The sequence below is a fragment of the Protopterus annectens genome, chromosome 3.part0, assembly GCF_019279795.1.
Source record: "Protopterus annectens isolate FY-2018-M chromosome 3.part0, PAN1.0, whole genome shotgun sequence".
NCBI lineage: Eukaryota > Metazoa > Chordata > Ceratodontiformes > Protopteridae > Protopterus > Protopterus annectens.
In genome coordinates this window covers 1,980,877,561-1,980,891,734 of record NC_056731.1, presented here as the reverse complement: position 1 = coordinate 1,980,891,734, position 14,174 = coordinate 1,980,877,561, and positions in this window count along the sequence as shown.

Below are 14,174 nucleotides of genomic sequence, written 5' to 3'. Positions count from 1 at the left end.
CCTGCAAAGTACCATATCAATAGCAATCCCCTAAACATACAGTCAGCAGTGGGAAATCTGGGCACACAGGTTGACAGCACCCTTAACTTCGATCACCATGTCTCCACAGTTGTAAAAAGTGGCATGTTGCTCATCTCATAAGTAAGGGCATTGCCTGTAAAAAAAAAGAGGTTATAACCCCCTGTACTAGTCCCTCAACAGGCCAATAAAAGAGTACAATGCTTCCTTTGGTATGTTCCTTTCCAAACAACTGCAGCAACTGGAGAGACCCTAGAGGCTCCTTACAAAAAAAATTCAGGATCTTCAAGATCTGTCTTATGTGGCCAGACTGAAATCATTGCTGCCACTTTACTTTGTGCTGTACAGACTGCTCAGACGTGACATGTGCTTTGCATATAGAACAATCTGTGACCCAGCTTTAATGGAAATGCTGCACATTTGCAAGTCAAATGGCAGATAGGTCACTATCTCAAAGTACCCTAACCTGGTATGTGACATCAACAGAACTTGCAGAGAGACAGATTTGTCTCACAGAGGTAGCCCTACCTTTGGAACAAGCTTCCTTTTCATGTTAAACAAAGCACCTCATTGGCATAATTTAAGCATAATTTGGATGATTGGATGGGTAACTGGAAATTCACCCCAGGGGTTCCACCTGTGTCTCACTTGTACAGGGGCAATAGGTGCTGATTTTAGTGTCTGCTTGAACCAGACACCCTTGGGAACATGGGGTTGAATTTGGCTAGGCTTGTAAGGGCCCTGGTTCTCTTAATGTAGTATCCTTCTATGATGCTTACACAGTAAGACAGAATACAATTCTTTCATTTTGATATTTCTTTGAGACACTCTCTTTTGCCTGATCCACTGAATATTAGACAATAATGAAAGTAGGGGCAATGTTAAATTGTTCCTTAATGGGAACCCATAACAGTATATTTGAGGGAAAGGCATTTCCAATGATCCTTGGCTGATGGGTCCCACCTACCTTGAAAGTAATTGAAATAAGCAAAAATCCTCCAACCTTTGATCACCTGCATAGACTCACTCAAACCTATGATCCCAACCATCTGTTTTATTTGGGCAATCCCCTACCTTTAACATGGGACAGCCACAAATGGGAATGAAAGAGCACCAGATATCTGTGGTGGAAGGATGTTTGGTCAGCATCCAGACCATGGGCCTTGTTTCTATCAACTGCTGCCAGTGCTGTAGCTCCTTACAAAAGCTCCTCTCATACCAAAACGTAGTCCATAGCTAAAATAGCAGCTACTGTCTTGGTTCAGATCAGAAGGTTTACCTTGTCATGATTAATCAGATGTAGGATCATAAAGATTACAGTAAACAAATTCCCGTCTGGCATCCCAAGACCAAATTCCTGTGGTGGTAGCCTGGCCATGCATGATCTAACTCTTTGTCTATAGTTATTCCACATAAAATGAGAAAGTAGAGTAGAAATCTTCCTGTACAACAGATTTTTATAGAGTACAGATTAGGAGCTTGGGATAATGGTTAAGGTAGTTACCTTACAGACACAAGGTGCAGAGTTTAATTCTAACACAGGGTATTTGGCTAGGCTTAAAATGACCCATAAGGGCAGTAAGCCTAGTACTAATATATGACCCTATGAACCTTATAGTGTGACTACAGTTACTTTTCCCATCAGGTGTAAATATACTTTGTATCAAGACTGAACCCATGGTACCACCCTTCTCCACAGGGGGTTCTAGAATTCCCTGTATCAATGAGAAAAATAATACCCAAATAAATGGAGATCCTGTAGCACCATTTAAAGGGTGAACTTGCCAAAGATTGGCAGAAAATGTATGCTGCAGCATTTGTAGTAAAAAGTTTGGATATTTTTAATTTAATTTAAGCTTGAAACACCATGGAATTCTTCCAAAATGTCCAGCAAAACCTGAATGTTCTTCATGGGGTTTTAAGAAAGTGCCACCCGGTCTTCACTGAAAACAGAGTCTAAGTGGTAACACCCATCATGCTCCATCCCTCCAGAACATTTGGTCAGTTCAGGCTACTATTTAGTCATTCAATGGCTAAAAGGAACAGTGCAGGAGATAATGGATATTCTTCATGAGTAACACACTGAAAGGGAGGAAGAACTAGAAACTACATTATTATTATTTAATCACTGCAGTGGTGGTGCTGCAGTAGCATTGTCACCTCACAGTTAGACGTTGCACGTTCGATTCTCAGATAGAGCGTCTTCTATGTGGCAACATGCATAAACGGGCGTTCCTTCATTGAAGGTTGTGCGTTAGGCCCGGCAAGCCAGCACCTAAAACTCTACTGCCAATCATTAGCGGACCGGAGTTCCGCTGTGGCGACCCCTAACCAGGAAACGCCGAAAGACACAAACAATCACTACTGCAAGGTTTTTGACTAAAGGATTTGAATGGAGTGTAGAAAGGACATGATAATTCTAATAAACTTCACAGTTTCCCATAAATACTCCCCATGTATAGAATCAAATGTCATGTCAGTGTCTGACATAAAGGCTATTGTTGACTCTGTATCCTGACTAAGACCTTCTGTGTACAAACGGAAGGTTCTCAGATAATCAGCACTTGACCTGTCCTTAGTGACCCCTGTTTGAGTGTTCTTATCAGGCTTGGTAAAACTGAGTTGAATTTATTGGCTAGTACAGGTGCATAAATCTTAACAGCCACATTAATTAGATAAATGGATTTATAATTAGTGAGTAATTGTGTATCCTTATTGGACATGAGAGAACAACAATCAGGAGTAGTTTAACTGGTCTTTTTTCCTGGAACTCTTGACAAAAGGCACACAATGGCACTGAGATTGTGGCACTCTGAACTTTATATGTTTCTACAAGAGCCGAGAGGCAATCTCAGTTCTCAATGTCCCATATGGCTTCTCAGTTTTCAGTGTCTCATATAGCTGGTCCATATAATCAGCCTCTTGAGGGGAGATGATGGATAGCTCTTTTTTGTTTTAGCTATGTTGCCACCAAAGCATTCTGTTGCACTAACAGAGATTGGTAAAATTTGTTACATAAAGGTATTTATATTGTCTGCCTTAGTTAACTGTTTGCCTGTTGTTCGGTCCATGATTTTATGGATCATACTTTGATTGTGTCTGTGTTGCACCTGTAAGTCTAGAAACCTACATGGCTTTTATTGTTAGTCCCAAAAATGTGTTTTACATTCCACAGGTATATGTGTGCTAGTTCATATTTTAATATATTCCACTCCTTGTGGGTGCATCTGTGGCTGGGTTCGGTTTCCTGATCCTAAAACCTGGTTTTCTTGCAGTTTAGGAATATCTGTTTCACCTGTCTTTCAAGAGTGTTCATTTTTGCATCTAGTCTTGTCTTCATACCTCTCAACTGTCCAGAGTTTCACAGAATGTCCAGATTTTTGCCTCATATTTGTAGTCTGCTTCTCAGAAAATTGTATTTTTCTGACAACTCACCAGCAAATCATTGAGGATTAAAGTTAGAAAATAATGGCAGACATCTGAGTTTCAGACTTCATACCCTTCAGAAAATTCATGCTAATGTAAAACCTGTTATTCTGTTAGCTTTCTTAGTTGTAACAGCAACATTTTAAAAGTGTCCCTATTTTCTGGGCCTGTGCGCCCCCCCCCCCCTAGTTTGTGGCTTTGTCTGGATTTCTTGCTCTAATGGTTGAGAGGTATGCTTGTCTTACATTTTGCTTTGGCTGCCATGTAAAAACCTAGGAGCTCTAACTGCAATGTTTCACACCAAATTGTTACAGGAAAGGATCCTATTGGGTCTCTGTCTAGAAAGAGTTTCAGTCCCCTTTTGTGTATGTGCCACTAAACCAATACCATAAAATAAGGGAATCTGCCCTCCAGGATCCATTTGTGTATGTCCTAATTGGTTAAGGAATTGGCTTGCTAGTGCTGCATAGCCAGTGAAAGATGTCCTGGTTATTTCTTCAGAGACTTCCTGAAGCAGAGAACTTCTAGATACCAGCTGGTAATCTAGACAATAAGGTGTACAGGGTGGTGTAGATGAACTCATCTTTGTCTGGGTGCAAGTGTCTGCAAACATCCTCCAAAACACATATACCCCACGTAATGTTTAATAACATCCTCCAAAACCCATATACCCCACGTAATGTTTAATAACATCCTCCAAGACCCATATACCCCACGTAATGTTTAATAACATCCTCCAAGACCCATATACCCCACGTAATGTTTAATAACATCCTCCAAAACCCATATACCCCACATAATGTTTAATAACATCCTCCAAGAGCCATATAACCCACGTAATGTTTAATAACATCCTCCAAAACCCATATACCCCACGTAATGTTTAATAACATCCTCCAAGACCCATATACCCCACGTAATGTTTAATAACATCCTCCAAAACCCATATACCCCACATAATGTTTAATAACATCCTCCAAAACCCATATACCCCACGTAATGTTTAATAACATCCTCCAAGAGCCATATACCCCACGTAATGTTTAATAACATCCTCCAAGACCCATATACCCCACGTAATGTTTAATAACATCCTCCAAAACCCATATACCCCACGTAATGTTTAATAACATCCTCCAAGAGCCATATACCCCACGTAATGTTTAATAACATCCTCCAAAACCCATATACCCCACGTAATGTTTAATAACATCCTCCAAAACCCATATACCCCACGTAATGTTTAATAATCCTTTGCACTTGCATGTGCCTTTAAAAGTAAGGCAACTTTCTAACTCAAATCTTGTCAAGAGTGATGTTAACATCACCTCCTATCAAAAGACCAGAGTCAGGGAAACTGCATAACAACAGGGAGGCAAATATCACTCAGAAAAAGGAGGGTGGTCTATGTTGGGGATATATTGGCTAAGGTGATAGCCTCTTGTTCTGTCTTAAATGTTGCACACATGGCCCTACCTTTTCTAATGTTCTGTTTTTCTTTCAAAGACCAACCTAGTGCTTTCTTGATCAAGATAATAACTCCAGCCTTGGGCTGCACGTTCAAGTTAGAATAATAATCAGATTATGAAAAGCTATCTAATATTCTAACAAAACATCTGGCAAACCTGCATTCTTGCAAAAATAAAACATCACACAAAACTGTGGTCAACCAGCAGTGTATAGCATTATGTTTAACCTCATACTTCAAACTGTGCAGTACGCCACCTGAACAGGAAGATTTTAACAATAAATGAATCCAGTAAGGTGCCTCACCCCCTTCAAAACTGCAAATAATGAAAAAGAGGAGAGATAAAACAAAGTCCAGTTGCTGTATTCAAGAATCTGGAAAGTTCAACCAAGACAATGGCCAATTTAATGCTGAGCCCCTGAGAAGAAAAGCTTTATAACAGATTCAAAAATATTTCAGAAATAGTTAACATGTATTTATTACAAAGGGGGGGGGGGGGGCGCTGCAACTGATTTTTTACAATAAGCTGATGTGTAGTTATATACAAGGGGAGAAAAGTCCCCAAACAGATTAAATATTTTACAATGAGAAAGGCAGAAAGACTCCACAAACACACATAAAAGCATTTTGCAATAGCTGATATGTAATTATAGACAGTGGGAGAAAAGCCCCACAGCAGAGATAACTGTTTACAATAGACTGGTGTGTACCTTATATACAAGGGGATAACAGCCCCCACAATATATTAAAGTACATTTACAGAATATTGCTAGGAGAAATTGTGATCAAGAATACAGTATGTACTGCAAGCAGAAAGACACTGAAGAAGTGGATAACCTATGTCAAGTAAATTAATATATAGTTATTCAGAATATAGACTACATTTCTAATAATATAAGGATATGAGAAATAATAGAATATCCTAATGCCAAAATAGAGTAGCAGAATGAGATGAGGAGGGAGAATTAAGGGCATAGGGAGAGTGTTGATTAATAATAGAAAGATGAAAATGTTATGGAATACCCACAGAGATGAAATAAATAGTAGTAAGTGCTGGTTACAAGGATGAGAAGGTGGAATAGAATTCATCAGTAGTATGGTTTGATGTTGAACCATTACTACCTGTTGTGATATGGAAGTCACAATTAAAAAATACCAGAAACTCTACAACACTGCTAGAAAATAAAACAATACATTTATTACTGATAAATGCTTTTGTTCCACTACTAGTGCTTCTTCAGATCATTAAAAACAAAATGCACCTATTCTAAATAAAAAGGATACATCAACCAACCACAATCAATAAAAACAGCACATGACATCAGCTTCATTGATGAAAATACATTTCTTTCAAAACCGTGATCCAATTTATTATCCAGTCAGGAAAGAAAGGATGGTCATATGACCAGCCAGAACACATTCTGGATTTAAAGTACAAATACAATGTTATTCATGATGTATCATCTGGCTAAGCCTTGCAACTTAAGATGCGGTTTTAAAGGGACTGTTTCATTAAGTCCGTACCTCTTTCACCCTTGTAATTTCAGTATTCAGCTAAGCTCAGCCTCTTCAGTCCTGTTGATTAGATCTCTCACACTTAAATCCTCATGAACAAGTTGAAGCATCATAAAAACAAAAGAATGTCTAGATCCAAACAAAATAGTATGCTTATTTAGGGCATTGCTATTGTCGGCTCTACTAATCGCATAAATGTGTTTTCTAATATGGTCCCATAAGGGATCTATTGGTTTTCCCAACATAAAAACAATGGCGTATCTTGCATCTAGCCAGATAAACCAAATTACAACTAGAGCAATCTGCATAATGTAAAGCATTAAACTCCCTGTTCTGAAAAGGGTGTACAAAAGTATCAGTTTTGTCAATATACTGACACCTATTACAAGATCTATAACTAAAACTGCCATTCTGCTCAGATTTCAAATATGTGTCACTTCTAAGCAAACTATTCCTATAACATAATAGGTGCTTCAAAGACTTTATTCTTAAAGCACAAACTTGGTTTAGAACCAACTTTGCATTTAATACTTTCATCCGCCATCAATATTGGCCAATGTTTCTTAAATACTTCACAGATCTTACTAACATCTGCTGAATAATAGAGTGGAATCCCCACATTATGCATATCAGCCTTCAAACTCAAAATGGGGGCTTCAGTATCTCGGACTGAAAAATATGGTTTAGCTTTCTTTCTCCTGTCATAAATATGAGGACAAACCACTGGTGTCAGAGCCATGGACTAAAACTAAATGCCAAGAAATACATAATACTATCCTTTGGGAAGTCATCCATCCCTGGTAACTATCATATTGACAACACAGGACTTAGGGACACACATAGGTAGTAATCTAGCCTTTGATCACATGTCTACAGTGGTGAGGAAACCTTTCTATGTTGTTCTACTTATAAACAAAGGTATGGCATCTAAGTCCGTGGAAGTCAATGTTCCACTGTATTCAGCATTCATCAGACCTATCATTGAGTACAATGCTGCCTTTTGTATGTACCTAACCAGGCATATCCAACAAATGGAATGTCCACAGTGGTTCCTCATTAAAAGAATACAGGGAGAAAGTAATATGTCCTATGCAGACTGCCTCAAGGTCCTATCCATGTATTCTGTCTCCTACAGGCTTTTGAGGGGAGATCTATGCCTGGCATACAACCCAGACCCCACTCTGTTGAACCTCCTGCATATCCACAAAACAAACAGCACCAGAATTACCCATTCTAAAGACTTCAACCTTGCCTGAGATATAAATAGAACCTGCTGGAGAGATAGGTATGTATTCCAGAGACTACCCTTTTTATGGAAAAGGCTCCCCATCCATGTAAATCAGAGTTCCATCCTAACCCAATTCAAGTGCAACTTGGACAATTGGATTGGAAACTGGAAATTAATTTCTGGTTTGGCACCTATGCCTTTAATGGACACAGGTAACCTGTAAATGATTCATCTCCCAGGCCCTTACACTTTTACACTTCTCAAGGGTATCAGAACTTGTCAGAAATTTGTGCTGCATGGCTAGGCTTCAAAAGGCCCTTAGGTTCATAGGTTCATAGGTTCATACTAGACTATCTGCCCTAGGGCATTTATAAGCCTAACCAGAGTGTGTTTGGCTTTCGCCACTCATTTTAAATTAATTTTGCTATGCCTTTTTTTGAGGTTAGTATACTGTGCCTCTGTCTAACAGTGACACAGAAGTGATAGCTGGGGTAAACCTACGATCTCCCATCCACTCATCAAGATTCCTCTTCAAGAGAGTCAATGTGGGACTCTGCCTAACCTGGACTGGGATTTTATTCCAGAGTGAAGGGAGCCTCTGGGTTATGAATCTGTCCCTCCAGCATGTCCTATTTATATCAGTGCTGAGGTTCAAGTCTCTCGAGTACGTAGCTCGATGGGATTTGGATTTTCTGAGGTGCAGCATGTTCATTAATTCAGGGTTGGACATGGCTTTATACATCAGGCACAGATCGCCTCTGAGCAAGCGGAATGCCACTGAGTAGAGCTGGAGTTTCTTTAAAAGGGCAGCATATGGCATCTGTTTGAGCCCTTTGATCATCTTGGTGAGGTACTTTTGGGGCCTTTCCAGTTGCTGCAGGTGTCTGGTAAGGTACATCCCAAAAGGGGCATTGTACTCAATTATGGACCTGATGAGGGATGAGTAAAGAGGCACGATTACCTCCCCTGATCTAGATGTGAATCCCTTCATGATTAGGTGGGCTATATAAAATGTTTTTCTAACCACTTTGGCCACATGGTTGTCAAATGAGAGATTGCTATCAACTTGGGTCCCCAGGTCCCTAATGACTTCTTCTGTACTTAATGGATTACCACCTATGTGGTAATTTGTGGGCACTTTGTTTTTGCCAAAGGGGAGGACTATACACTTTTTGGCGTTTAGCTTGAGGCCATGGCTCTGGCACCAGTTGTCTGTTTCTATGAGGCCCTTTTGGAGGATGCTTGTGTCAGCTGGAGAGTTGATTATGGCGCCCAGTTTGCAGTCATCTGCGAACTTGGTCAGCCACAGTCCTTCTGTGTTGGCCTGTACCGCCGAGAAATATATACCGAACAAGAGAGGTCCCAGGACTGAGCCTTGTGGGATGCCACTTGTAACTGGTTTGGAGTCTGACATGGCTCCAGCAATTCTAACTATGTGGGTTCTGTCCTTGAGACAGTTTGCAACCCATCTAGTGACATAGGGGTTTATATTTAAGCTGGTGAGCTTATCTATAATGCCCGAGTGAGGTATTGTATCGAAGGCTTTTGCGAGGTCCAGGTACGCTGTGTAGACCACCTTCCCCTTGTCAATGGCCTTGGTGACTGTTTCAAAGAAATCAACCAGGTTTAAGAGGCAGGATCTGCCCTTAACAAAGCCAAACTGGGTAGGATCCAGTGTCTGTAGGTCCCCAATATCTTTATTTATGAGGTCCATGAGGATCCTTTCCATAGCTTTGCAGACCAAGCTAGTCAGGCTTATGGGGCGATAGTTTCCAGGATCCGTTGAGGGACCACCTTTGTGGAGAGGGACCATTGTTGCTGTACACCACTCTTTGGGTACATATCCTGTAGTAAGGCTAAGATTGAACAGTAGTTTTATGTTTGGGTTTAGCTCTTCTTGGAGTTCATGTAGGACACAGCCCGGGACACCATCTGGTCCCATTGATGCTGTGTTTTTTGCTTTGGAGAGGGCGGCTCTTACATGAGCATCTGAGATGTCAGGGGGGCAGCACTCTGTTGGGATAGATATTTGCCCTTTTGGTGGGGAGGGGGGAGGGAAGTTTGTACTGAACCTGTCAGCTAGGATGTTGGCAATGTCTGTGTGCTCGGTGTATTTTTTGTCATTTTGGACTAATTCTGAGCATATCTGGGAATTCCCACCCAGGTTCCTAACATAACTAAAGAAAGCCTTGTGATTATCCTTAGTGTCCTGTGCAATTTTTCTCTCGAAGCTGGCCTTAGACGATTTTATGAGTGCCCGTAGTTTTTTGCTAATACTGATCAGAGATGCCTTCCCTTTTTGGGATTTTGCTCTATCATGTAGTAGCTTCCTCCTTCTATTGTATAGTTTGTTTATGGCTGGGGTCCACCAGACAGGACATCTGCCTTTGGAGGATTGGGTTTTGGTTTTATTTGGGATTGCATGATCCATGCATTCCTGAAGATGTTCATAGAATGCATTTATAAAGGATTCTGCGGTCTGGGCCGTATTTTCCACAGGCCCGGGGGCTTTGAAGGATTCCGCCTCGGTTTTGAGGCATGTGAAATTTGCGTTAGAGAAGTTTTTCACTGTGGTTTTCTGGGCAGGGGGTGGGGTCGGGATGTGAATATCCAGTGAGATTAGTTTATGGTCTGATCTTACCAGTGAGGGATACACTTCTGGTCTGGAGCATAGTTTCCCCATGTTGGTGATGATCAGGTCCAGTATGTTTTCCCCTCTTGTGGGAGTGGTAACAAGGTGTTCCATAGCATTTGAGTTTATAAATTCTAGGAACCTTTGGGCTAGGGTGTTGGAGCTAGAGTAATGCTCCCAGTCTATGTTTGGATAGTTGAAGTCGCCCAATATAATGGTGTTTGGAGAGACCTTCATATTTTCCAGTATTCTCAGGAAGGCCGAGTGGGATTGCTGTGTTTGGGAGGGTGGTCTGTAGCAGGCTATAAACTGGAAGGCAGTTTTAACCACTGTTAGTTGCACATGGATAGTCTCTGATGCTTCGTGCTGTGCCACCAACCTGGAGGTGTGGGTATCTTTGAGGAATATTGATACTCCCCCTCCTTTTGTGGTTCGATCCAAGTTTTGGGACCGAAAAGCATGGTATGAGGTATAACCTGGTAGTGCTGGGGTGCTCTCGGGAGCCTTGAACCAGGTTTCTGTTATTGCACAGATATCGATGTTCTCCATGCTAAGGAGAGTTTCGAGTGCGTGCATCTTGAGGTTTAGACTTTTGGCGTTTAGTAGCATTACTCTTAGTTTCTTATCCCTTGTTTAACCTATGGAGGTGGGTTTGTATTTTGAGCCTTGCCTAAAAAAGGCACTATGGGGGTAGCAAGAGCCTTTGCCAATATCCGAAAGCCCAGGGGTGACAGGTGCAAGCCGTCCCTAGCGAAGCATCGTGGCTTGTCAAGCATGTCATCCCAGGCTGACAGGCATTGGATCCCCTTTGAATGACACCAATACTTAAGCCAGTTGTTGAAATTGATCATCTTGTCTTCATATTGTGGCATCATTCTTGGTGAGGGTAAGATGCTACTCAAGGTCAGGGTCATACCGGCCTGGGCTACATGCTCAGAGAGCTCCTCTATGTCTCTTTTCATGTAGTCCAGGGAGGTACATCTCAGGTCATTCACACCAGCATGGACAATGACTGAGTCATATTTGTACTTGCCTTGGAGTGACCTGAGTGCTTGTGTTATGTGGTGGATCCTAGCGCCTGACAGGCAGCTCGCCGTGACCTTCTCCTTGTTCAGCCTGGTGAGCGGGACGTCAGTGTGCCTGACGATAGAGTCACCTATTACAAGTGTATTAGGTGTGTTGTTTAGCCTTAAGGGCTGTGACTGTTCAGCACACTGACTTTGTGAGCTATGTGTTGCACGTGTTTTAGTTTTGGGGTAGCGGCTGCTTGGGTGTCTGCTTTGGAGGTCTCTGCTGCTTAGGCAGATTTTTATTTAGATCCTCCTAGTATGTTTTTGTGTGTTTATGTGTTTGGTTTGTTGTCATAGTAGGTCTATGTGAGACTGGAATTGTAGTGAGTGTGGTTTCCTTCTCCTCCTGACTGGTTATGCCAGTACTGAGTTGAGAGAGCTTAGCCTCCAGTTTGGCTATATGGTTGCATCTCTCACATGTGCTGGAATTTGTTGGGAGGAGGAGAGGGTTGTCTGTGTACATGAGGTAGTTGTAACATTGCCTCAAGATTCCCAGATTCACCAGCTGGACCGGAGAGGAGATTGACAACTGACCTTTGGACATGCTAGAATAGTATTGGGAATTCCTTTATAATTGAAAAAAGGGCCAATGGGGAACAAGGTACTCAAGGGGAGTTTGTGAGGGCGTAGTGCTTTTAATTTTTTAGAGCTGACTGTTCGTTAGCCTAGCAAACACCTATGAACCTAGGGGTGAGATCCCTGCTAACTTTTCTATCTGAATAACCCCTCCACTTCAACTCCATTTGAAACTCCAATAGAGCTCTCTCGAAGCTCAAATCATCAGAATTCAATCTGTAAATCATATAGCCCTGTTATTTCATAATATTATCAAAAACAAACTTCAGATACATACTTCTACAGTGCAATATATGACTTGTCCTGCAATTCTTCCTAAAAGACTAGATGAGACTTGACCATCACATGTTCTAGTAATCCTAACATTTAAAAATTCAATCCCATTACTCTATGATTCCATAGAAAACTGCAAAAAGAAGGTGGATGAAGTGATGTACTTTAAGAAATCTATCAACTTAAGTTCAGAACATGATGACAAAAGAAACACATCATCAACAAATCTTTTATAATATAAAATGTGTGCCATGAAATCAGTACTCATACTCAACCTCCCACTAAGCTAACACCATTTTGGCGTAGCTATTGACACATAATGTGCCCATAGCTACACCCAATTTCTGTAGATAATAGCAATTCTCAAATATGAATACACTGTTTATGAGTCAACTCAATCAACATATATATCACATTTATCTGTGCTGTAGAATAAGTGCTGTTGCTACTCTGATAAAATTTGATGTAATCTATGCTCAAATCATTTAAAGATCATATGTCAAGAGTCACTAAAATCACTTCTTCACTAGCAGAAATCATGCAAGTAGAGTTATATAATGTCTCTAAAAATTGCTTGATGTCTCTCAAGACCATTTGAGCACCATTCAAAATAGGTCAAAGCATTTTCTTGGCACAAGTGGTATTACAAGAGGATAAAAGTTATGGAATTAATGAAACAGCTGCATCTTAAGTTGCGAGGCTTAGCCAGATGATATATTGTGGGTAATGTATTTGTACTTTAAATCTTGAATGTGTTCTGTTTGGTAATGTGACCACTCTTTCTTTCATGATTGGTAGTGAACTGGATCAGGTTTTTGATTAAAATGTATTTTCATCAATGAAGCTGATGTCATGTACTGTTTTTATTGATTGAGATTGGTTGATGTATACCTTTTATTTAGAACATGTGCACTTTGTTTTTAATGATCTGAGGAAATGGCAGTAGTGGCGCTAAATATGCTTATCAGTAATACATTTATTATTTTATCTTCTAGCTGTGTTGTGCAGTCTCTGGTCATTTTTAATTGCGTTTCAATTGTGAGTTTTACTGGGAAACATACACATCTTCCATGTTCCTGTGTTTTTATCTTTATGATATGGAAGTGTTCTTCTTCTTCTTCTCTTTCAGCTGTTCCCATTAGGGGTCGTCACAGTGGATCATCTGTTTCCATTTCTTCCTGTCCTCTGTATCTTGCTCTGTCACACCAACCACTCTCTCACCACATTCTTAAACCTTATCTTAGGCCTTCCTCTTTTCCTCTTACCTGGCAGCTCCATCCTTAGCATCATTTTTCCAATATACCCTGCATCCCTCCTCAGCCCATGTCCAAACCAAAGCAATTTCACCTCTGTGACTTTGTCTCCAACCTGTCCAACCTGAGCTGACCCCCTAATATACTGATTCCTAATCCTGTCCCAGGGCAAATCTTAACATCTTTAACACTGCCATTCCAGCTCTGAGTCCTGCCTTTTGGTCAGTGCCACCATCTCCAACCCATACAACATAGCTGGTCTCACTACCCTCTTGTGGACCTTCCCTTTCACTCTTACTGGTACTCGTCTGTCACAAATCACTCCTGACACTCTTCTCCACCCATTCCACCCTACCTGTACTCTCTTCTTCACCTCTCTTCCACACTCACCATTACTCTGAACTGTTGATCCCAAGTACTTAAACTCAACCACCTTTGCCAGCTCTACTCCCTACATCTTCACCATTCCTCTACCCTCCCTCTCATTTACACACATATATTCTGTCTTAGTTCTGCTGACCTTCATCCCACTCCTCTCTAGAGCATATCTCCACCTCTCCAGAGTCTCCTCAACCTGGTCCCTATTCTCACTACAGATCACAATGTCATCTGCAAACATCATAGTCCATGGGGCCTCCTGTCTGATCTTGTCGGTCAACCTGTCCATCACCATTGCAAATAAGAGAGGGCTCAGAGCTGATCCTTGATGCAAACC